The sequence below is a fragment of the Colius striatus genome, chromosome 1 (assembly GCF_028858725.1).
Source record: "Colius striatus isolate bColStr4 chromosome 1, bColStr4.1.hap1, whole genome shotgun sequence".
NCBI lineage: Eukaryota > Metazoa > Chordata > Aves > Coliiformes > Coliidae > Colius > Colius striatus.
Window position 1 is genome coordinate 128,084,305 of NC_084759.1, and position 26,312 is coordinate 128,110,616.

Consider the following 26,312-nt stretch of genomic DNA (forward strand, 5'->3'; position numbering starts at 1 on the left):
CACCTTGACTTTTCCTTGAGAGGTCCTACTGTGAGAAAGATGCTTAAAGGTACTGGCTAGGTAGATCCATGTTTAAGTTTACATATAGACCAGCATTCTTTTGAGAGGTAATTGCTCTATTACACTATGTGCCGTTCCTTGAAGATATTTCTTTCCCATGAAGTTGAAAGTTTCAAGACACTCTCTCTACCATTTCCATTCTTCTTCAGTGGGAAGTTGTGTGGGAATCAAATCCTTTGTAGAAATAATAAGGTGCTGTGCTAGCATTAGATAATAATTGCTGTGGTCTTCATTTTCAGACAACTTTTATTTTGTTGTGTTGTTATAGCTTTATAGTATGGCTTTTTTTTTCAGTAACTGTTGCACTGACATATTGAACTGGTCAGTCAAGCTTTATATGCTGTTGGAGGAGACACTGCTCTTTCAATTTTAGACTAACCTGTTTCCATTCGGTCTAAATGTCATTCTAGGATCTTGTCCACAAAAAGGTATTTGCCAGACTTGCTGTAGCAGTATAATTACATGACAATACAAAACAAATAGTTTAATTGTTATATGTGTTCACTCTTAGATTAAAGCGATTTTTTTTTTTTTAGTACAGCTTAGTTCATTTGCTTGATACAATCTAAACATAATAAACATAATTTCAACTAAAACAATACTATCTGGCCAGGCATTTGCAGAGGTTTTGTTCATGTTGTTAGAAATATATCTTAGGTAATTGCTAGAACTGAAAGTATATACAAGCCTGCTTGCATTCATTCTGGTCCTCACAAAGGGAAAGCTAAATAATCTATAAACTTCAACAAGGCCTGTTTGGGGTTTACGTTGTATTTACTGAGAGTAATTGGCATCCCATTTGGTTATGTTTCTGTAATTTAAATTTAACATTGAAATATGTGGATTTTAAAAACCTCACCAGAGCTAGTTCTTTCAGGCTCTTTGATATTTCTGTATGCTAATAACTGATTTTCTCTGAATTTACTCAGTATTGATTGTAACAGTAAAGAATATACACTGATAAAGAAGGTTTATATATATGTTGGGACATGTCACCTAGATTTAAGGGTTAGATCTTGTGTTTGTGCTACATTCTGTCTGATTTCCTGTGCTTGTATTGACTGTATTCATAGTCAATACAACTGCAATGAAAACTTTGTTTCATGTTGAAGAAATGAGTGCATTCTTAGGAGAACCACCTGAAGCTTTTGTCAGTTTCCTTAGCAAGAAATAGGAACCTGTTGGAATTAGACAGAGATTGTGAAAATTACAAAGATGTTTGCATTGTATAATGTAGTTGAATAATTTTATGACAACTCATCATCAAATAATTTCATTATAGGTCAAAAGGATGGTCATCTGCAGTAAGCCACCGAAAAGATAAAGAAGTGGGTAAGGAGAACTGTCAGCGTTCTTTAAAGCATTTAGCTAAGTGAATAGGCAAATTAGAAATGAGAATATTTAATTTTTATTGTGTCAGCTTGGATGTAATGAACATATGTATTAATATTCTCTTGATTTACACTTTTCTTCATATCTCAAGCAATGATGCTTTTATAATTCAGTACCAATAACAGGAAAGAATTAGTTGTTTAAATAGGAGGGGAAATGGTAAGAAGTAGACACATCTATACCCCAGCTATTGGATGAAAAGGAAAGACTGGAATCAGATAATATGGCTACAAGTTTTCCTTTCAGAAGTCACAGGATGTCAAAATATTTTTTTAATATTATTATTTAAGAGTTTTAGTAAATGGATTATGTAGCTCCTGGTTCTTCTTCACAAACATCTGAATTTCAGAAACCCTCCACAAAAATCAGTATGACCTAGTCCATTTGTTGTCACCCTAACAGCAGCTGAGCAACTATGAGATTATATAAACCTAGGTAAACAACTTTGCAGTATTAAGCAAAGAGTTCCATACTTCTGGATGGGCTGAGGGATGCTTCCTACAGTCAGATTTAACAGATGTAAAGCAAAATACATTAATAGAATGGCAGATTTAGTATTACTCACATTATAAATGGTTTAAGCCTAGAACTGAGCTTCCAGTTCTGCTTGCTAAATTCAGTACTTTTTTTTTTCTTTATGAAAGAGAGGTAGAGAGGGCTTCACCTGTTTACTTCCCTTTGAAAAGGCCAAAAAAAAATGGTATGAATAATTTTATTTTCCATAGGCAAAATGTCTCTATTAAAAAAGAAAGCAGTAAGAACCATGGCAAAGCCTCTCTCTCCACTGAGTTTAGAGAGTCTAGTGTCTCTCTAACTGCTGAAGACTGTAGTAACCTGTGATTACAAGTACTGTCTGTTATACCCAAAGCTGCATGGCTCTGATTCCTAGTTGTGACAGCTAAGTACTACTGCCAGATAATTTGTAAACCACGACTTTACCCCACAGTCTGTCATTGGGCTTTGTTGTTGTTGTTTCTTGAGTAAAATTTCCAGTCAGATTATTCCTTGGTTTTAGAATATGAATAGGAATATGTAGCATTTTAAACTTAGTCTTATGGGCAATTTCTGTATCTCTTGGTAGAGTTAGAAATCTGAGGTAAAGGTTCAGCAATGTGGTAATGCAGTCCCTGTAATACTTCAGAAGATAAGTTATTTTTTCTTTTAGTAAAGTACCAACTCAAGAGTTGAGACAGATTCCTTTTTCTGTGAGACTCCAGTGAGTTGTTCTTCTGCAAAATGGCAGTAACTACAAGGCTATTTCTCCACTGTGCACGAGAGTACTAATTCTTTCCACAGTGTGTTAATAGTTAGAAGAATGACTAAACGTGGCAACCTGGGAATTATGTTTAATTCATTCCTTTCCCTGTGTCTGTCTTTGTTTCTTTCTCTCAATGACTTACAGATTCACTTTCATACAGGTCAGAGAAAGGTTCGATTTGAAAACCACTCTGTGTGCTTTCAGTGCTTTATTCACTAACCATAAGATTCCCCAGTTGAAATTTAACTGACTGTCTGTGGCTAATGCACACAGCAGAATACAATTCAAGTGCTTTCACAGTCTTGTTGTTGATACTGTGGTAAGTAATGAAACTTCAGGATTTTTTGTTTTTAATAAAAAAAGCAGCTGTGGCACACAAATGCTTTAGGATCCAAAGGGCTGAATACAACTGTACCAGTTTTTAAATAGTCACCACAGCTGAACAGGCACAGGTAGATACTTTATAGGAAAATAGATAGGAGACCCTTCTTTACTGTTCAGCTAACCAAAAGTATTAGTGAGGTGACAGAAATCCCAAGTTTTCATCAAGCACCCATTCAAATAACCTTTTAAATACAGATAAGAGGACATGAGTTTACAATATTAGGTGGCATTGGTCTGTCTCAGTTTTTAGGTGGTTGCAGTGGTGACTTCTCTAAAGTTCTGATTTTACTTCAGTAATCTGCCTAACCTTCCTTTTATAGTCATGACTCTGAAGAGAGGTAGTAAGTGCCTTATACAAGGCACTCGTACATCTCCTGTAAGCCCTTCACTTTCTGAACAAAAATATCTCTGTTTTCATCTGAGAAAATCTATGGGATGTCTTCTGCATTTCAGAATATATAACTCAGGGAAGAAAAAAACAGACACCATGCTCAAGAAGTCATTTTCTCTTGAAACTAGGTGTAGAGACATGTATTGTCCCTTGCATTGCCTTGGGCTTCCCTAAAGAAATACTTTCCTTTTCTTTTTCCACTTTTCCTCTGAGACTTTGTGGACTCTCTGACCTCCAGGAGACCTTAGCACAGATGACTGTGCACAAATCATTTTCTGAGATGCCTGTTAGTATTCTGTTGGGCTGCTGACAGTTGCCAGTTCTCCAACACTAGATTCCTCTCCTATGCTGAAGAGCCAGGAACCAATATCCAAATGCATCTGGAAAACAATGCTTACATCTGTCCTAGCAAACTAAATGAGTAATAGGTGACTCAGGCATTGGATATTCTTCCCATGTTCTTAAATGTTAAGTGTGCTCCCTGGCACAATTTTAGTCCATGCAATCTCTCTCCTAAACAGTGCTTGAGAATATTTACCCTTCCAAAGTTCAACCTGTGGGATTTAAAACCATCTAGCCTGTAGGTGGGAGCTGACTGGAGTTCTACTGCCGACTGCTTTATAGAGTTCAGATCTGAAGGGCGACCTCATTTTCCTTATCCAACCAACCCTGTTGCTGCAGGTCTGAGTTCACTTTTGTCTGAATGATGATACCAATTAAAGGTGGTGTCAGGAAGGGGCTGTTCCTTCCACCATTGGCATGTCTTGTTAGTCTAATTGCTGCCCAGTTTACCATTTGCAAAACTTATGTTTAAGGAAAAAAAATCCGTACTGTGTTTTGTATATAGTGCTGCTTATATTTTTTGTAATGAAAGGGGAGGATTTCTGCTTACTTGCTTTGTATTCAGCTCTTCTCCTCCAGTATGAGTTACCGGTTTTAACTTTGATGTTTTGGTGTTGTTGAGTTTCTACTCTTGACCTTGGGAAGAATTCAGGGTGTACTAAAATATGCTGCTTTGTCCTGAAGGATGAGCCCTAGTGTTATTCTGTTTAGAAAAACTCTGCATATTTGAAACATGCTTGGCAAGACTCTCAGTAGAGGTAGTTCAATCAACATGCAGCAATAACACCTATCTCTAGTAAGGTATCTGTGGCAGACTGTCACCTGAAAAAGCTGTTCTCTGCCTCTGCTATTTTTAAAGTATTACAAAGTTTACAGGGAAGAAAATTAATGTTGCTTACTTTCATCCTATGGGACTGTTGCTTTACTAAATTTGATGAGTTTTTTCATTGTCTCTATGAGCAATATACTTAAGTTTGCTCACAGCAGTCATGGGATGGTTTTGCTCATAAAATAAGAACAGAAATGGTAGTCTTTCATACTTCCTTTTTTATACGTGAGGCAATTAAAACTCATATTGAATTTATTAAATTAACATTTCTTAACATTTCTTGAAGGTTTATTATTTCAGTCCATATCAGAAAAGCATCATTGTGCATACAGTTAGGTGATTTGAGTAATGCTTTTGTCAGGAGGTCATAATGAGGGGAATAGAGTGCACCCTCAGTAAATTTGCTGATGACACACAGCTGAGTGGGACCATAGACCGGCCTAAGATGAGGGCAGGAAGGCTCTTCAGAGGGACCTGGACAGTCTGGATTGATGGGTTTAGGCCAATCGCATGAGGTTCAACAAGGCCAAGTGCACTTGGGACACAACAACCCCAGGCAACACTATGGGCTTGGGGCAGAGTGGCTGGAAAGCTGTCTGGCAGAAAAGAACCAGTGTGCCCAGGTGGCCAAGAAGGCCAATTGCATCCTGACCTGTATCAGTAATAGTGTGTCCAGCAGGGACAAAGAGGTCCCCCTGTACTCAGCACTGGTGAGGCCCCACTTTGACTACTGCGTTCAGTTTTGTGTCCCTCACTACAAGAAGGACATGGAGATTCTGGAGCATGTCCAGAGACAGGCAGCAAAGCTGGTGAAGGGTGTGGAGAACAGGTCTTATGAGGAGCGTCTGTGGGACCCAGGGATGTTTTACCGAGAGAAGAGGAGGCTGAGAGGAGGTATGATTATTCTCTACAACTACCTGAAGGGGAGTTGTAGTGAGATAGGGATCAATCTCTTTTCTCTAATATCGAATGATAGAACATGAGGAAATGGGCTCAAGTTGCACCAGGGGAGGTTTATATTAGACATTAGGAAGAACTTTATCACCAAGATGGTTGTTAAGCATTGGAACAGGCTGCCCAGGGAGGTGGTGGAGTCACCATTCCTAGAGATATTCAAAAGATGCATAGATGAGGTGATGAGAGACATGATATAGTTTAGTGATGGGCTTGACAGTGTGAGGTTAGTGGTTGGACTTGATAATCTCAGAGGTCTTTTCCAACTGTAGTGATTTATGATTCTATGAGGAAAAGCACGTAAGTTGTCCGTCTCAGGACTAGAATTAGTTGCTGAACTTACTTTGCTTTTGTTGTACCTTCATACAGGCTTCTGTTGGGTCAAACTGACTCCTTAGGCATACTTTTTGTCTTATGTCTTTGGGGAAAAGACAGATTTGCAGGAGTGTTAATTATATCTATATTTGTGGGCCATCTGTTGTGCTGCTAGTGTTTGTCTCTCTTAAAATTTAGAAGTTTGTTCTTTGTAGAGGCTTCATAAGTTTTCCTGTATGTTTTCGTTTAGTTCACATTTAGTCTAGGTGACTTTAGGAAAGTAAATAGCTTTCTGTATTTCTACAGTCTTTGGAAGAAAAGAGCTTTTTTGGCAAGGCAGCACACAGTTTCTGTATGACTGCCTTCACAACTTAGCAGCAATAAAGCTTCAGTTTGTGTTTTCCAGCCTTACAATTGGATTTAAAATGTATTAATGCAAATGACAACAAAACAAACTATAACAGGTGGTTTTCAGATATCCTAGTCTTCATCCTTCTCTGCCTTTTTCTTATTTGCTACGCTGGGAATAACAAAAACAAACCTGGAAAGAATTGTCTATAGGTTGGACTTGAGGAATTTCTTCAATATTGAATGTGTTGAAATCAGGGTAAATCTGATAAAGGACATCACAGGACCAATAAATTTCAGCCATATAAATGCAAATCAGACAAATAAAACTCTTAAAAGACACACATATCCATAGATACGCTTCCTGCGGTGCTTTGCAGTTTTAGTTTCACACCTCCAGAAACTAGTTTCAAACTCCTACCCAAACTGGAGTATATGCTATTAATGAGTGAAAACATAATGTTCAAGCCGGTGTGTACAATGACTATAAAAGCTCTTCTAGAAATACAAGTGAAATTAAAATTCAGATGATTGTTACCCAGTTCTTAGTTCAGAAAAATTAAGGAACCTGTAACCAATTGTTGCTAAATGAGTAATTTAAGAAGAAACACCATATTTATTTTGAAATTGAAAGTGTTTTCAGTATTCACATATATAGCATCTTTGTGTTTTTAAGCCATTAGATAGCACAAGATGAACATATCATGATTGGGCAGATAATTGAAGAGAGGAGTTCTACGTGCGTATATCAACATGTTTTTCATTATGTTGGTGAACATTTTACCATTCTTTTCAACCACAGAAATGGTGCTGTGTTATATAAGCCTGGTGATGGGGAACTTTGTTGTATATGGAACTCTTTCATTTTTTGATAGTTTGATAGCATGTCAATAAGAAAAGCTATAAAAGCATGATTATTGCTACTACAGTAATCATCATCTAACTTGTCTTTTTTCTGCTTTTCATTGTGATCAAACGTGAATGGTTTTTACGACATAAACAAGTGCCAAAGTAAATGTTACATTCCACTTCAGAAGTTAAGAGCATAAATTGTGAGGCCAGACAGTCTGAACTCACATCCACTTATAACACAAATGATGGTAAGAAAGAATAGAGATACTCATGCTGCTAGAGTGGCTGTATGAACGTCTCCCATGGTTGTGCACTAGACTTTTGAAAATTAGCATTTGCTACTTCAGATCTTGTTTATAAGTTTTTCTTTGATCTTAGTTGGACATTTGTTAGTGCAGATTTTAAGTGAAACAAATTTGTAATGGAGAGTCTGTGGTGGATACTTCTTCAATAAAGCTACATATTCTCAAAACCAATCAAATCAGACACAAACTCTATCAAATTGTCTGTTTGAGCTCTGCTATATATATATATGAAGATATCTAGAGACAAAAGACCTCCATGACTGCTTTTCCATAGAGGCTGTACCAGCAATTCTTTGTGTATATGTGTACAAGATTTCTGAAGGTTTAAATTCTTGGCTAACACTGGTAATGACTGCAGTGCCAATTTAGACAGAGAAGAGTGCTGGAAAAGTGGAGAAACAATGATACCCTGGGGTTGTAGAAAGATGAGATCACTCATGGATATGTCAAATGGTAATACCGTTTGACTGTTGATGACCACACCTTCCCAGAGGCAGAATCACTCAACTTTTAGCGGCTAAAGGGTAAAGTTTCTGGATTCTAAAGTTGAACCTCTAAAGTTGCAAGAATAATTTGTCCAGGGACAGGTTCATTCTCGTTTGACAGATTTTTTTCAGTTCTCAGACTGAAAAGAAGGAGAATCTTAACAGGTATAGTATTTAGAAGAACAAAAGAATAAAAGTACATAAAAATGTAAAGCAAAAAACCCCAACAAGCTTCCAAACTCAAACCACAAAAATACAGAATGAAAATAAAACTAAACCTAAGAGGCTTGTGGAAGAGATATTCCTCTTACCCTTTCCTGTTGCGTTATGAGATACTTGTCTGTGCGGCGTTTTCCTCCTCCTCCAAAACTGTAAGTTTATACACTTATATGTGACCTAGAGCCTTTTGAAGATTTGCTCTTCTTGAATCATTGCAGGTGATGTTTTACACGACTGGAGACTTTGGAACTTCTGTGGAATACTTTCCTGGTGATTGGTGGTAAAACTTTTGAGCAAAAACTTAGCTGTGTGAGTGCTCCTAAAACTTCTTTTCTGTCATTTGCACATCTTCTTTCCTTTAGGATGTTCACTGTGCACAGATAGCTACACAATTGTTTGGTTTTAGTCGTCTTACACATCATTTTCCTCTCTTGTTTGCAGCACTAGCTGTGTAACCAATAGCTCAAAACTGTGGATGACTTAAAAGACTAACAGCATTGTTAGTCTACAATTTTCTTTTGTGAATAATTTCTCATCTCTCTTTTCTCTTAGATACAATACTATTGATTTGGTTTAAAGTTATGGTAAAATGGTAATAGAATAGTGTGGATGACTACTTATCAGTCTGGGCAGAGACTATACAATATTATTTTTGAAAGTATATTTATTTCTAGATTAACTTTAATGACCTAGTTGAGATGCAAATATTGAAGTGGTTTTGTTACATTTGCAAGGAGAAATGTAAATAAGAAAATACCTTGCATACGCATACAGTAACAGGAACAATTGTAGAAAAAAAGATACATATTTTTCTCTTCCATTTTACATGGATATCATAATAAAACACAAGTAAAACTTTCAAGGTAGTTTTAGAAAATAAGACTTTGATTAAAGAGATACCCTTTACCCTCTGATGAATACATTCAGTCTCTTGATCTCAAGACTAAATGTACGTTGGACCAGAAGATTACATAGAAAGAATTGAAATCTGAGTTGAGGGAGAGAAAATAAAAAAACCCCATGTTTTGTTGCTGCGTGCAAAGGGACTGAAATTTAGAAGGTGTGACACGGTCGTGATTTCCTAAAGGGCAACTTGATAAAACACAAGCATGCATTTTAGCTTCTAAAACAGAAATGTAGAAGTAGAAATACATGGAAAGCCTAGAAAAGAAGCCAAATTACTGCCATCCATTATATGCAGAGGGAGGATGAAGAAGAAATCACATATGGATCTGTAATGGCGGTTTGGTGCCATCACTGGAAAAGTATATTGATGCAGGTGAACTCACCACACTAAGTTGTTCTTTGCCATGTAGAGATTACATGAGCATCTGGGGTGATACAGTGGAAAGGCATTAAGTAATAGACTATATCAGTTAATAAATATAGAACTGAATGAAGACTAGAGGAGGAAGGCATGGAAAGCTACAGTTTGCGAACAAGCAATGCAAAGGTTAACAGAAAATGGGCCAGTAGAGATGATTTCTGAGTTATAAAGAAGGAAGAATAAAGCTAAGGATGTTGTTCAGTGACACCATTATCGGAAGAGAGTTTGATGCAGAAATACAGAGAGAAAAATCTTTTTAGACATTCAAATGAAAAATCTCTCAGATACCAAATAAGCAGTTATTTATTTAAATGATAGGAACAAATTTTTATTGACTTTCAGACCAAACTATGATAGCAGATACATGAAACCATAAGAAAAATTGTATATAGATGCTAGTTCATCAGATTACCCTTACCTTTAGGTTGAAGTGCAGAGACTGTCTTTGTTCCAACTAGTTTAGTTTTTAAAGTAGTTTTTGAGGCACAGGTACAGTTTTCTCCTAAAATAATACATTCCTGCTTTTTACCAGTGCTCTAATATTTATTTAAAGGGCTATAAGCAGTGCTTTTCTTGCATGAAATACAATTTATTGTCTAGCTCGTAGAAAAAGTACAACTTGGTCCCATGAAATGCCTTCTTTGCCAGTTTCTGTCTCATAAAATACTGTCATGTTCCATAGTAGCTTTTAGCTGCTGTACTTTTGAAAGATAATGTGAAACATAACAGGAAGCAAGAGTTCACCCTATATATTTTTTTTCCTCAGAAATTGAGTTCATGCTTCTATTCCTCTAGCAAAGCAGTGATTGTAAGGAGAAATTTATGATTTAACCAACACAAAAGTCTGTCCAACTCCTTGTCCACATGCAGTCTATAGGACTAGAATAATTCCTCAGTTAAATACCTTATTTAAGACAAAAATGACTTGTGATTTTGCAGTACCTCATCAAGTGGGCTCTGTATTTGAAAGCAATATGCCTTTAATTTATTCCATGATTTTTTTTGCCAACATGCAATATGTTTAATGTAGGAAATCAAAAGGTCATCTTATGGTTCTTGTTTGTCAAAGAGCTTTATAACTCATTTGTATTCTGTACATTCTGCAATCACAGAATTGTTTCCTATTTCCCTTTAATTTTCTTCATTAAGTCCTTCAATGATGGAATTAGATGCCTACATATGTAAGGGAGGACTTCAGGAATGAGGACAGGAACTGCTAGAAGAATTTACTCTTGTGCAGTTTCTTATTCACTGGGCAGCAATCTCATGTTTTCTTAGTAATCTTTTTACATTCTTCCCCATGACTCTCAAATATTTTTCTGAGTAGTAGGATGTCTTCAACAATCCTAGTATCCTCATGATTAAAGTTGCTGTACTGGTAGGTACAGTGTAGACTAGTTAAAGCAAAGGACATAATAGAATCTGCTTTGTGTGCACACAGTTAGGTGCTAACAAATTACATAAAGATGTGTGGCACCACAGATCATGTTTATTAGTGATGGTAAATGCGGCTGTTGTTTTTCATGCTGAACTCAATGTAGGCAGTGAACACTTCTCTGTGAATTTGCTACCTCATGGATTCCTTTTTTTAAACATAAGAGCTAAGATGCTCTCCTCAGCCCCAATGATGGTAGTTCTGGGAAGAATAAGAAGTCCAGAAATAACTAAATTAGTAGAAAATAAGGTGTTTATGGAAATGTGGATATTTAGATGTAAGCACAAGTTTTAAAAATTCTACTCCCAGACTTGAAACCCTAAATAATGCCAACAAAGAACTTTACATCCTGAGTGCTCTCTGTGGAATTGCTTTAAGTTATTCATAAAGATGTGAGGAAAATATCATACAAAAGATGATAACAAAGATGAAAGAAAAAATGGGTCAATTCTACTCTTGCATACTTGTAGGCATATATGATTCTATAACACTGACAGAAAGTTAAGATGAGTTTCAGAGACAGAAAATAGCTTCTAACATTCAAAATACATACTGTAACTGAGATTTTAGATGTAATATTTATGGCTGGAGCTTATGGCTGCCTGACAGTGTTTGAATAAGTATAGCAAGGTAGAACAAAAACACCTGTGAAAAGACAAAGAAAAAGCTCTTATTCACTTCTTAGTCTTGGTAACAGTCCCTCATGTTACTGAGAAAATGAAACTAAGGAATTAAGTGTACAGAACTCTGGTGGAGAGTTTAAAGGCACTGCTAATTTCATCTGAAATGCTTAGCCCCTTCCTCCTAGATAGTTTCTGGCAGAATGAAACACCATATCTTTTGGAAATATGTGAGTTGTTAGATACATACTGCCAAAACTTGCTAGTGAAAGTTTTCTGCAAAGGGCATTTAAGAGTTTGCCTGTTCACCTGGGACAAATCTCCACGGTTAACGTTTCTAGTTCTAAGAGATGTATAAGGCGGCTGGCGGGGGAATATACATATTTAAGTATCTGCTTATGCGGCATATGTGGGATGTTGGAAACCAGCAATGGAAATATTAAGTTAAAATGAGAGCTAGAATATTTCCAGTTATTTTGTACTTTAAAATGCTGTGACTGTAAATACGTTTGTTAGAATGTTATGCAGTTTCATATGCTATATGTTATTAGCTAATACACATTGTGACTCAAACAGGCCTGAGCTCCCATCAGTGAGGAGTTAGTAGACTTACAGTCAGTCTCTCCTTTGTTTGCTTACACACTTTTTCTCCCAAATTCAAAACTTTTACAGTTCCATTTCCAAGAATATATGATTGATACTCTGTGGTGACCATTTCCAGATGAGAAGAACTAAGTGAAGCCACTATTTTCGCTGTCTCAAAAGGAGAGAGGATTTTAAAATAACTAGTTTATATCCATTTGCACATGGATATATGGTTGAAGTTCTCAGGCAGTTAAGGATGATGTTGCAGTATTATATGATGGTGCTATTATATGATTGCTGGCTCTCCATGTCTCATTTGAATTCCCTATGAACAAAAAGGCCTTTTACTAGACCTGCACTCTCTTCAACATTTCCTCAAGTAAGTGCTTTTATAGGTATAAGCAAGTAGTTATCAGAATTTTCAAATGCACTTACCTCATCTTTCTAAACTGCTTCATCCTGTATCTAACTTTAATCTGGAACCTGTCTTCACATCTTTGTGCTACAGTATGTGTTAGCACTTAATGGAAAACTATAGAAGTCACTGTTAGGTTAGAAAAGAAAACATTTTTAATTCACTTCAGGATACAATGTAGTTGGAAGAGTAGGACACAGGCTATGAGGTGTTAGAATAAGATTTTAAAGCAGCACTGGTAATTAATAAAGACACAAAACAAATTACTGCTTGTGAAAAACATGAAAGTGTGTTGCATCTGGAACTGTGAGAATACTGCCTATGTTCAGTTGAAGTAAATCTGGCCTGGAGGGTCCTCTTTTTACTGTAGATGACTAAGAAGAATAAGCCTTCTAATTGAGAGTGACTATGAAGTTTACTTAGGTTGGGAGCATCTTACAGTTAAAAGTGATATCTTAAGGCTATGTATAAATTGTGGTTTGTCAACCTCATTAACCTCTTGTGTGAGGCTAAAGCTAATTCTTAATCCAAAATCACTGCCAATCTGAAACCAGAATCCATTCAATCACTTCATGCTGTTTTCTGAAAATTGTTGTCTTGTCAGGACAAGCAGGGGCTTCTGTAGTGTCCCAGGAGTTAAACAGTATCTTGGCTCTCCCATTATGTAAAAGAGATTTCATGTAGCCATAGATAAAAGCTTTGAAAATTCATGTCAGTGTGTTTCCTTTAGTGTATTAGATTGATTTGGAAGATGATGACCATTTTAGGTCATCTCTCTTACTCCCAACTAAGGTTGGAGATGTTACTACTGTGAAATTTTGATCAGAAAAGCAATCCATGGAGATAGTCTAGCAATTTAGGATCTCAGAATCTTCCACCACATTGAAATTGATTTTTTTGAGTATATAGAACACTAACAAAAAGCACTGGTTGTTGAAAATTGTATTATTTCATGAAAATAGGGCTCCTGTTAAACTGGTTTTGTTCTTATGTCATTTGAACTGTACATTAAAAAAAAAAACCTGAAAACAACTAAATTCCATCATTTTTATCAGTTGTTTTATTTCCTGTTTTCTTTTCCTATTTTAAAGTTTCTCAAACATTAAGTAAATGTTTTCAAAGCTTATGAACTGAAATACTTGATGTAGTTTTTTAAAATAAAACTTTTTACTGGAATCTGTTAACAATCAGTCTTCTGAAAGGCATTCTTGTGAAATTGCAGTATTAAAAGTTTTGCTTATAGACAGAAAATACCACTTCATGTAGTTTTCTACAGATCTTTCTATCACACATTTCTGTGAAGTTAAAGATATCTACACTATATAGTAGAGGAGGGTTTCTGATAATACAACATATTTAAATAGTACACTTTTTTTCTAAATTGTCTGAAGCTGAGTTCTGAATGATACAAGGGGAATTTAATAACACATCAGTTAAGAAAAGACTTTTGGAAAAACTGAGCAAACAATGGTTTATACTGTCATATCTCATTCAGATTCTGTATTAACTCTTTCAATCCCTTCATAAAAACTCCTTTATGTTATGTATCAATGGGATTGTTTGGGTTTTTTTTCTTTTGGATTCAAAGACAATGTGAAAATCAAATCAGTATCTTTAAAAGTAAGGTACTACATAATAAGGAAAAGTAGATAAGGTAGAAAGGTGGAATAAATTTCATCTTCATCTTTTATGTATCAAGTATCAAAAGAAACTAACAATTATTAGTTTATGTGACTTAAGACAGTTCACTCTCATATGTTTTCCTTGAAGTCAGTATAACAGAAACCGTGGTGAATGTCTCAAAACATAATGCTTCTAATTTCCTCAATATTTAAGGGTAGAAAATTTGGGATTTTTCACAGTTGTGATATGGTTATGAGAATTAATTAATTTTTTAATCAATGCGACAGTGATTTTATAAACGTGAACTGACAAGAAAAGCAACCCAAACCGTTCTGATAGTGTTAAAGATTTGGACAAACTTTATGCATTCTGTAAGGTCAGCTTTCTTTTACTTTATACTACATTTCTCATACTATGGTTAGTTTATCACTTTCGGCAGCAATTCTGTCCTAGTCAGATGGGTCCTATAGAGTTTTATGCTTCTGCCTAGTATTTTCATTATGTTTATGCTACTTCTAGATACTTCATTGTACTTATAAGCATGGTTTTCAATTACCATCTTTATGCTGTGATATTCAGGTGCTGAGAATTAAGAACCAGTCTGGGAAAACACTTATTGGATGGTCTGTACTACAAATTTATATGACACTTACCAGCAGAAACATAGTCTGAAGAGCATGCATGTATCAGACTCGGTAAAAGAAGACTGAATGTGTTATTTTAATCTCCTGCAGTATCCCTCTGTGGAAATGGGCTGTAGAAATTAATTTTGATCAAATAAATGGGTGCTTTTCTATAGAAATTAGTCTAAGAGTATACACATTTCATTACTTTTTTTTTTTTTGAGAGATTTAATTAATCATCTATTATTCTGTAGTATTTAACTGTTGATTCTTAACACCATACTAAATGCCTTGGAATATTTTTGTAAGAGCTGCAGTATGTGTTGTAGTATGCAGTATATACATGTTAGACTCAGTTATTAATGTTTATTATTTTGGAAGCAATAATAAAAGATTTCTTTTTCTTACTTTTTCAGTTAGATTTCATAGTACAGTGGTACTTTTAAAATACTTCATTTAATCAGAATTGACCAATCTAAAGAGCGCATGAGTGAATACTGAATTTTGACAAGTCAAGATGAAAAATGACTGTTTTATCTTCATATAGGCATCCATCCATACATGCATATACATATATACATATGCATGTACACTATTCTTCCTGAGTGAAGTTGAATACTGTAGTAAATGCTGTGCAGCAATGCTTTCTATGGTGCAAATGAACAGGAGTGATAATATTTCTCAAAGTAGCCTCTATGCTGCTAGTTTCAGTGACAAAGACAGTGGGCTGGTATAATCTACACACATAAAGCTTATGGATAGTACTTTGGGGCACTAAATAAATAATAAACATGAATACATCATTTGAATGGAGAAAAAGATTGATGGATAGATAAATGTATTAAAAAAAAAGGTTGGATGTTTGGGCTTAGACAGTAATAATTAATGGGTTCTACTCCAGCAGGATGTCAGTGACAAGGGGACCACCCCAAGGGTCCATTCTGGGACTTGTTCTGTTTAACAGTTTCAGCAATGACCTGGAGAAACTGATAGATTGCACGTTTATGAAATTTGTGCATGACACCAAATTCTAGGGACCAGTCCTGAGGGCAGAAATATTATCCAGAATGACATAGACAGGCTCAAGCAGTGGGCCAACAGGAACACTACAAAATTCAATAAGAATAAAATTCTCTATCTGGGAGAAAAGAATCCTCATGCAGTGATATGTGTTGGGGGTAGCAGCTCTACAGAAACAGTGCTGGGAGTCTTGGCAGACAGCAAACTGACAATGAGCCAGTGCTGTGCCCAGGCAGTAATGACAGCTAACAGCATCTTTAACAGGACCACAGTCAGTAGGTTGCAGAAGGAGATAATTCCCCCTTACGTACTATTTTTGGACTTCATTTAGAAAACTCCATCCAGTATGACAAAGGAATCGATAAACTATAGAGTGTTCAGAAAAAGGCCACCATGATTGTTGTGGCTACAGTTTTGTCCTAGAAGGGGGGACTGAGGAAAGTATTTCTGTTAACCCTAGACAAGGGAAAGCTCTGGGAGCCAGAGGAATCTAATAACAACTTTCCAATGTCCACAGGGAGGCTATTAAGAAGATGGAGTCCCAGTAGTGAGTGATTAAAGGATATAGAGACAAAGAACATAAATTGAAATGAGAGGTTCAGAATGGATATAAGGAAAAACTTTTTCACCATGAGATCAGTCAAGCAATGTGGCAGGTTGTGCAGAGCAGTTGTGGAATTACCACATTGTGGAATTACCACATTTTTCAAGACCCAGCTGGATGAAGCTCTGAGCAACGTGGTCTAACCTGATAGTGGTCCCTACACTGAACAGAAAGTGTGACTTGGGACCTCTGGACATCTCCTCCAAGCTCAATTATTCTTTGATTCTGTAGTAACTGGTTCAAATATTTACAGTTGTACACAGCTGAAGAGGAATTTTACTTTATCATTTTTTATCAGTGCTGGGGAGATGTTGCTTCTGAAGCCTTCTGAGTTGTTGCTTAATACATAAGCTTACTAAGAATGACTTAACAAGAAGGTTAAATATGGTAGTTAAAACCTGGAGCCTAATTCTACACCACATTGCAAGTTCAATACAAATCCATGCCTCAGGCACAAGCTTTAGCAACTTTCTTATAAGGGAGAAAAATTGAGCCCAATTGAGCCCAGCAATGCCTGAATTGCTCTCCTCATTTGTGTGTTTTGACTTGTGCTTCTTTTTCAAAATATGCATCTTTTGATAATGTTAATAAATGCAGAAATTCATATATATATTTGATGTTTAGAAAAATGTTTAGCAAAAAATGCCCTTTTGCCAATATAAAATGGAAAATGGTAGCATGTTTGACGTTGTATTACTTTCATGATTCTGAAATTGAGTAACGGGTGCAGAATTTACTTTAGTTCAGATGCAGTTTCCTTATTTTAGGTGGATTTTTTTTACTGTAACTGTTTAAAATGAAAGGTACACAGACCTCCTGGGGTTTGGCTTCCATCTTTTTATTCGTTCAAGAGTATTATTAAGTGTCTTTCTGCAACTAAAATTTGTCAGTGTGTTACTTAGCTCATGTTACAAGAATACCAGCTTATGTGTTTCTGGTTTGATTTACCACTTTGGAAGGTCTCTAGTGCTTATCCAAGGCTCACTGAGAACTCTGGTATGTATTTTGTTTGTTGAGTTCAGTGAACACGAGCTCGGGAGTCCAGAATGAATTCTGGATTTGAATGAATCTTCAATTTTTCTTCTGTAGGAAGAAACGCATTTTTTTTAACATAAGTTGGGATAGTCTTCGTTTTTTCTGCCCAAGAAACTGAAAGTAACAGAAAGCAACTTGGTCAGATTACTCAGGCCAGTGTTGCCAAATTCTTAGTAGGCTTATGCTAGGGGATGGAAGTGGAACTATGTCCAGATGATTCATCACAGACTCTGTGGGTAGTTGTCCAAGAAAGCATCTAATGGACCAAGAGACTGCTTAACCCTGTGTAGCATTTCTTCATATATCTGTGATGTGGTTAGAAAAAGGAGTGATCCCACCACAGAATCTATGTCAACTTTTCATTTGTGTGAGTCAACCACTTAGAAGAGAATGGAGAGTGTATAGAAATTGGTGGCAGTAAAAAAGGAGTTCTTTACTTTTTCCACATGCACAGAACTAGAGTACCTAAACATATGGGTGTAGGTTCAGGAGAGAATATGTGATATATTGTAACTTCCTAGGTAGTAGATGTGAAGCTGTTAATATTATTATATGACCAGTAGATTTTTTTTTTCATTGTTTTTACTGAATTTACAGTAAATCTTCCATTATACCAATTGTTTGTAGTTTGGTTTTGATCTGATTTTCTTTGCTTAGGAGCTTTTCTGAATGAGTTAGTACTGTAGCACATACATGAAGTTTTTAAGAAGAGGTAATTCTTTCCTTTTAATTAAACCTCTTGTTTTTTAGTTGAACAGCAACAGTGATTTATCATAGGATTACGGGTTCTGTGCAAGCTTCAAGGTGACAGTGTTTACCTAACTGAAAACATGATGTTACATGTTCTTGCCTACTGTCTGTTTAATGCTTTAAGCCAGAAATACTGAGGGTAGATTTCTAACATCTTAACTAATTGTATCTGCTTCTACAGTAGAAAGAATAGTGTTCTTAATTTTTTTTTTACAGCGTATCTGTGAGCTACAGCAGCAAATTGTACCCAAAGGTGCATTTTGAAGGAGTTACACACATCTAGATAAGGCCTAACACTGGTATTTGGGAGACTACGATGACTAAAGGACCAGAGTTTAAGGCAGTAAGAGGAAATAATGTTGTTCCCAGCTTTATCACAGACTGCTGTCTGCATAACACTGATGAAATTGATTATCTATAGATCACTTTCCCAGTATGTAAAACATGTATGAAGCCGTTTGTAAGGCATATCAGTATTCTGGTGCAAAACTAAAAGCCTCTTCTGGAATCTGCTTAGTAAAAGCCTTGTGACTTGCTATAGACTGATCAAGAGTTCTGGAGCTTGGAGCACTCTCCATCAATGCTTCTCAGTGTGGTTTATATGGTCACATGCATGCTCTCTCCTACTCAGAGTAAGACTATGTCTACTTTTGAATGAAAGGCACCCAGTATTGCGTTGGTGAATAACTCCTCTATAGGAACACTGTTGAGCATAGGCAGGACTTTGATAGTAGCCAGTAAGGCAGACTTATAAGCAGACAGAAGTCCTTGCTAGTGCAAGTGCCAGTCTGCTGCTTTATGGGTATTTCCATAATGGTGGTTTTCTATGAGACAAATGAAAATTTTAAAACATTAGATTTTTGAGTTTTTGATAAATACTAAACTTGTCACACTATGTCAAAGATTGTATGAGGTGGAAGTAATTGCTTTTGTTGTGGGACTTTGCATCTTGGAGTAGGAATTGATACTAAAATCAACTGTGTCAAAAGGTATTTGTGGAGTCTTTAGATTTGAGGTCAGTACCTAGTTCTAAAAAGAAAACCATATCTATGTTTAAAAATAGACTGGATGGTATTTCAGTTTGCCAATAGTGTACAATGTGTCCTTTCTAATAATTTGAAGTAGAAATTAATATAGTGTGACAACCTGGATGAGGGGACAGAGTGTACCCTCAGCAAGTTCACTGATGACACCAAACTGGGAGGACTGGCTGATTCCCCAGAAGACTGTGCTGCCATTCAGCGGGATCTCGACCGGCTTGAGAATTGGGCAGAGAGGAACCTCATGAGGTTCAACAAGGGCAAGTACAGAATCCTGCATCTGGGAAGGAACAACCCCATACCCCAGTACAGGCTGGGGATTGAGCTGCTGAAGAGCAGCTCTGCAGAGAGAGACCTGGGATTCCTGGTTGATAATAAGCTAAACATGAGCCAGCAATGTGCCCTCGTGGCCAATGGCATCCTGGGATCCATCAAGAAGAGTGTGTCCAGCAGGTCAAGGGAGGTTCTTCTCCCGCTCTATTCTGCCCTGGTGAGGCCTCATCTCGCGTACTGTGTCCAGTTCTGGGCTCCTCAGCTCAAGAGGGACAGGGAACTGCTGTAGAGAGTCCAGTGCCGGGCCACCAAGATGATCAGGGGACTGGAACATATTCTATATGAGGAAAGACTGCGGGAACTGGGGCTGTTTAGTCTGGAGAAGAGGAGATTGAGGGGTGATCTTATTAACATTTATAAATATCTAAAGAGTGGGTGTCAGGAGGTTGGGACATCCCTTTTTTCTATAGTAGCTAGCAACAGGACAAGGGGTAATGGGATGAAGCTGGAATACAAAAAGTTCCACTTAAATATATGAAAAATCTATTTCACTGTGAGGGTGAGGGAGCCCTGGCACAGGCTGCCCAGAGGGGTTGTGGAGTCTCCTTCCTTAGAGGTCCTGGACATGTTCCTATGCGACCTGATGTAGGTGAACCTGCTTCTGCAGGGGGGTTGGACTAGATGCTCTCTAAAGGTCCCTTCCAACCCCTACCATTCTATGATTCTATGATTATTTAATACAGCCAAGATTTTTAATAAAAATTGTATTCAAGTTGGAAATCTTTTTGATACTTCAAGAATTTGACAACAACAAACATATCCTTCTTGAAATAGATTAGTAAAATTTCAACAGAGAAAAGTCAAAACACCTCTCAGCAGGCAGCGCTCAGGATGTCTAGGAAAGTGGGGTGACAGAAAGCATGAGGAAAAAGGAAGTGGAAAGGAATTCTCATTCCCACCAGCCTCCTTTCCTTAGTCTCCCAACTCTGTGAGTCTGCAATGGGGGAAAGCTGAGGTCTGTGGAAGAATGCCTGACTTCTGCATGCACTCAAATAGCTTGTTAAAATTTTGCCGTTGCACCTGGCCGGCAGAGACACTTGAAATGTGGGATCATCCTTACAACATAGAGTCAAAATATTAACATCCTGTATTAATATAAGGTAGTGGATTGCCAAGAAGAACTCTTAAAATGCCCGAGATGCTTTTGACTGTCTCTGTGAGTCATCTCAGCAGTTTCTTTGCAGTAGATAGAGCTGAGGAATCTCTAACATGGGTGCATCACCTTTGTGCAAAACTTAAAATACTTATATGGCTAATTGCCTTGGAGAGATTTAAGGAGGACTGCTGTAATTTTTAGATAGCATTTCCACCATTTGGTATAAAAAATGTTTCAATGAAATCAGCACAAAAGAATAAAATGCCAAAAATTATGAATTTAAAAATTATTAATTTAGTCATTTACTTTCTGTAGTTTTTATTATTAAAAGCACACAGAGATCTGATTTGCAAGATCCACAAATCAATTTTACCTTATGTTATCTGAACTAATTGCTCCAAGAATCCCCTTCTATGCATCCTTACACAGCAATGCTCCATATTTAATCTGAGATTACAAATAACATGTACTGAGCACACTCAAAGGCTGGCTCAGGGGTTGTTGCAGTAGAATATCTCAGAAGCCTGTAAGGCTCACTGACATTGAAGTCAGCAGGGAGCTCTGGATCTTTAGCCTGTTTTAACTCTAATGAAAATGCCTTTTTTGTAGTTTTATGAACTTAGGAATTTACACTTTTATCATGTCCACTTATACTTTAGAGGCAAGATGTGCTGTAGCTGCAAAACTAAACAGATTAAGTCATGAAGCTGAATCTTTAGAGAAGCAGAGCTTTTGCAGTTTGATTCCATTTTTTGCAAGAAAAAATGTGCTTATTATGAGTCTTGGGCTAAGTTTAAAAAGACATTGCTACGTACCTTTTGCAAAAAAAGCCATTTGGCAGAAGGAGAGGTCAAGTTTATTCCTTCTTTTCAAATGCTTCCTTTGGAAAGCAAAATGGGAAGAGAATCCCATGTATTAGACCTACTTATTATAAACCACAAGTTTAGCTCAAAATTTAAATTTAGATCAGTTTTGTCTACATTTTAGCCTTTGTTAAGAGAAGTTTTAGCCTGTGCACTAATTTGCATCTGCTTTCAGATGGCAAAGGAGAAACTTACTACAGCATCTGGAAGTTCATGTGAAAAAGGAACATCCTTACCGGTCTAGTTACTGGTGTAGTATGTGGGACTAATTCATCTTCCTTTATTATTGAGTCTCAGTACCGATAATGCCTTTGTCATTGAACAGCTGAAGAGTTTACAGTTACCCAAGCAGTAGGACACTTAGGTTTGAGCTCCACTGATAGTTCTTGTCCTGATACATGTGTCATACTTTGTTACTTAATGTTAACTTTCAAGTTGCTGTTCCACAGAGTTCCATTATGGAACTTTTATACAGGGTGAAATGGGAGCTCTGGTAAATTACCTTGTTTCTTCCAGGGTTAGTTGGCTCTTTCAGTGCTTATGTTGGCACTGTTTTGTTATAAAAGCTTCCAATTAGAAAATTTTGTCTTTTTGCCTGAAAAAGTACAGTTCATTTTAAGGTTAATTGAAGCCTTACATAATATATATGTATTGCTAAGGTAGATATTTCACCTATTGTTACATAAAACTATGTTCCAGTATGTTGTCTGAGTACTGTGTACCAAGTCTCTTTTATATTAGTTAATCTATACTACACGGTCATAAAGTACATTTTTAATACAAAGAAACCAATACAATGAAGGCTTTTAAATACAGTTAAAAATCCAGTATCTATGTTAATATTATAGAAGACTCAGAAGCATTTTCTTTTTAAGGAGTCTAACATTATGTAATTGTACTTTCTTGAAAAAAAATACTTTAATCTTGCTCTCATCTGTTTTAAATGGACATCTTTTGTCAGTATAGCAGTTAATACAGTTAATGCAAATTTATGTAATATCTGACTTTATCACTCATAGCATTAAAGATTATACCACAGTCTTCAAGAAGGGAGTGGGGGTTTTTGTTACAGTAGTAAAATACTTTTGGTAAATAGAGCACTGTGGTCTGAATAATTTTTTGCAAATGTGGATATAAAATGTTTTTCAAATGTGAAAGAAATATGACTACTAAGTATCTGGGTTTTTTCCTTGTCCGAGTAGTAAACTTATGATTTCATTTTAGGGGCATAACATTCTCCAACTGTTTTATGTCTGAGTTTTCTGAAGCCTTTCAAGATTTTGAGAGGTATTTTTAACATTTTGCTTTCCAGAAAGCCCCGATTTTCATCTTTAAACATTGGAAGCTATGCTTGCCCCCTCCTTGTCACCCTCCTAATACACCTTTTAATACTCCAATCTGTGCTAAATTTGTCAGAGAGGAGACTAAAGGGCCTGTTCAGTGGAATCTGAAATGCTGACAAGTCTGTCGACACTGGATGTGTGATTGTCCCTCGGAGCTTACATCCAAGTTTGTTGTACTGAGCAGAGAATAGAATGTGAGAGAAGTTATTCTGAGTGTGTGTGCATGTGATTGCAGTTTCCAAGGAGACCACTTTCTTTGTCTGAACATGTCCAAAATGATTGCCTAATTGATCTCATCATGTGGGACACTCTGTCTGTCTTTCTGTCTGCTTCTGTTGTGCGTTCTTTCCTCCACATTGTTAATCAAAAAGTAAAAAATGAAAAGTTGCATTCTCAAAAAGAGCCAAACAAAGCCATTAGCCTGCCCAGACAAGAAGTTTGGACCATCCTTTAGTCAAAACCAATTGCTCATGTGTCACCAGTATGGATGTGAAACATGTTGTTGCTGTATTTCTTCCCAATCTGTGCTATAACTCGTGCATAGATGATGCTAAGCACTTCTTTGAAAGAGACAGCTGTTAATGCTACTACTGAATTTCCACTAATTATAAAATGAAAGGACTGGCTCTCTTTTCCTTCTCAAAGCTCAATAGTCTAGTTTCACTGATTAAAGAACCAACAACAAAAAATCCCCCCAAACACAAAAAGCTCAGGGAAAGAGAAGATGTCAGTTAGCGACAGTGCTGAAAAGCATGCTGATGTGCTTTTTTTGTTGCTTGTGGTTTTGTTGGTACTGATGATTTGCTAATGAAAGCCAAAGCTCTTTCAAATTTAGTCCCTCGACACTGGAACTGGAAATGAAGAGCTCAAGTTTAAAAACATTCTTGCTAAAGGGAGGAGAAGATTGCAGATGGCAGTAAGAATAAGGTGCTGAGGCAAGACTGGAGGTCACTGAATACTGCTATTCATATCACTCAGGAGCACGGGAGACTTAGGCCAATCCTTACTGTCTTGCTAAGGAAAGACTCTATTAACTTCAGGAGAAATTTAACTTGAACTATAGATGCAGAATATTATTGAGACAGTAACCAAAAATACATCTCAATACAGTGAAATTGATTACAGTAAAAAAGGATACAGTAAAAAAGCATAGGAAAGACATATTACTGAGTAACTACTGAAATAATTTTTTTTAAAGCCTCTTGGTTATTTTTTTACTAATAACTCATTTCCCTGCAATTGGAGTGCTTAAAAAAGAACAACATCAGTTGCATAGCACGAATTTGTTTGTATATTTGTAATAAGTGTCTGTAATCTGTGTTAAACTAGGGAGAGGGCGTAATCTGTGTCAGTTTATCTACAATGTGTCACACTGGGGGTAAATACCAGCTGGTACATGAAAAAGGTCCAGGCAAATGTAAGCCAGTAGAAGTAAGCATGGACAGCTTGAAGAGCAGTCTGAGAAAATAGATGGAGTTTGAAGCAGTCACAGATCTCCACTTTTATGGTGGCATTTGTTAGATGGAATATGATTAATCTGTCTATTCAAGGAAAGATCTCAATGACTCTTAGAAGCTGGTCCTTCTCTGCCTTTACTATAAAAAAGAAAGAAGAGAATAGGTCCACAGGCCTTTGATCTTGCCAACTCTTACTCCTGCCTCACTTCACTCTTACGAGCAGTCCTGTTACAAGCTCTTACGAGCTGCTGGGTACAATTAAACATTAATGAGCATCATTGGAGTCTTTGCAATTATACATGACCTTAGCATGTGAGGATTTCAAAGTAGTAATTTGCAGATGTACAAGTCTTTTTGACACAGAATATTTTCTCTGCGTTTCATAAAGATGAAAATTTTGGCAATAAGAACTTGAGGACCACTTAAAGGTACTAAGAAGTCTAGAATAGAGCATACATAATCTCATATTCTGAGAGCATTAGGTGGGACAGAGCAGGATGCTGTAAACCTGTGTGAAACGAGTCATGGTCAGCACGTGGCCAGGTTTAGATTAGCCTGCTTACAGAAAGTCATGGTGATAGGAAGATACAGTACTGTGGCCATAAGTCCTAAATGTCTGCCTCAAATTCTGTGGTCTTCCCTCTACAACTTTGGCGACATTCATGAGCTATATTTAATTAAAGCATGATAAATGGTGGATTTGAACAAATAAGTCTCTTTTCTCCCTTCTATCTCTCCCTCAAGCTGTAGCTAAAGCCTGAGGCCACTTCATATCTCTTCTGTTTTGCAAGTGAAGTGAAGGAGAGCTAGCAGGATTCATGACCTTTTGTGTGTCTCATGTTTTATCTAAGAGGGAATAAATTTGTAGCGATGCTGGATTTAAAGAAACTAAAAAATCCTGTTTGAGCCTATTTGTGTTCCACAGAAATGTGGTACTGTTGAATATAGTTTGTCTTACAAAGGTTGAGCTGTGAGGCAACACTTCATAAAGTTTTCTAGAGAAACCTGTGTCCTATGGGAATCTGACAACATGCCCCACAATGGCAATGAGGAGCTGCTCCCTCCTGAGAGTGAAGCAAAGAGTAGCTCTCACATCCAGTGCACACACCTGCACCTACCTGACCTGAATGAACAAGCCTCCCAAGTGGCACGTGTCTGTGTTTTGAATATGGCATGTTTAGAGTGCTGCACAAACAGAACTGCTTTTATTTGGTAATTAAATAAACATTTGAAATAGACTTTTTTGACCCACCTGATAAAATACACCTTTCTAAGAAAAAGATTGAGACCTGACAAATGGCTTTTAGCATTCATTTGAAGAAATCTGGTTTCTCTATTTAATCTGTATGAGATTCATCTGGTTTTGAAACATGAAGATAAGCTATAAATGTGTTATTCCAACCACTAAGTCAGAAGTCACAGCAGTGCATTGGCACAACTGCCCTGTCACTTGTGCACAAAAATACTGGTCTAATCTCTCCAAACATACCTGCCTGACTTTTCCCTTGTTTAGTAGCTGCCAGAATAGACAGTCTTAAACTTTTCCTCTCTCCCATATCCTTCTTTCCAATCATTATCCTCCTGTTTCTTAGCTCCTATTGCAGCAAACTACCAAAAGATGTTGGACAAGGTCAAGCTCTGAAAGGGTGCTCCTAACTCACAGAAAATGTATTTATTCAACCAGAGTCCCAAATGAAAAAAATATCTTGTTAATCTACCTCCTAGAGTTTCTATGCTTTCCATCTTTTAGATTTCTTCAGTACAATATTCTGTGTCAAACTTGGGCAGATCCAGTCCAGCAAAGCCTTTCTTGTGTGAGTGGTTATTAAATGGAAGTTAATGAGAATAATTATCTCAGTAAGAACTTTCATCTAAGGCAAATTAATTTTTATTGCTATTTTGTAAATGAAGTATATTCAATAAGACTTTGACAAACAAAATTTTAGGAATGTATTTCAACTAAAGAAAATATTACAAGAGTTTCTCTTTTTTCAACTTACGGATAGCTA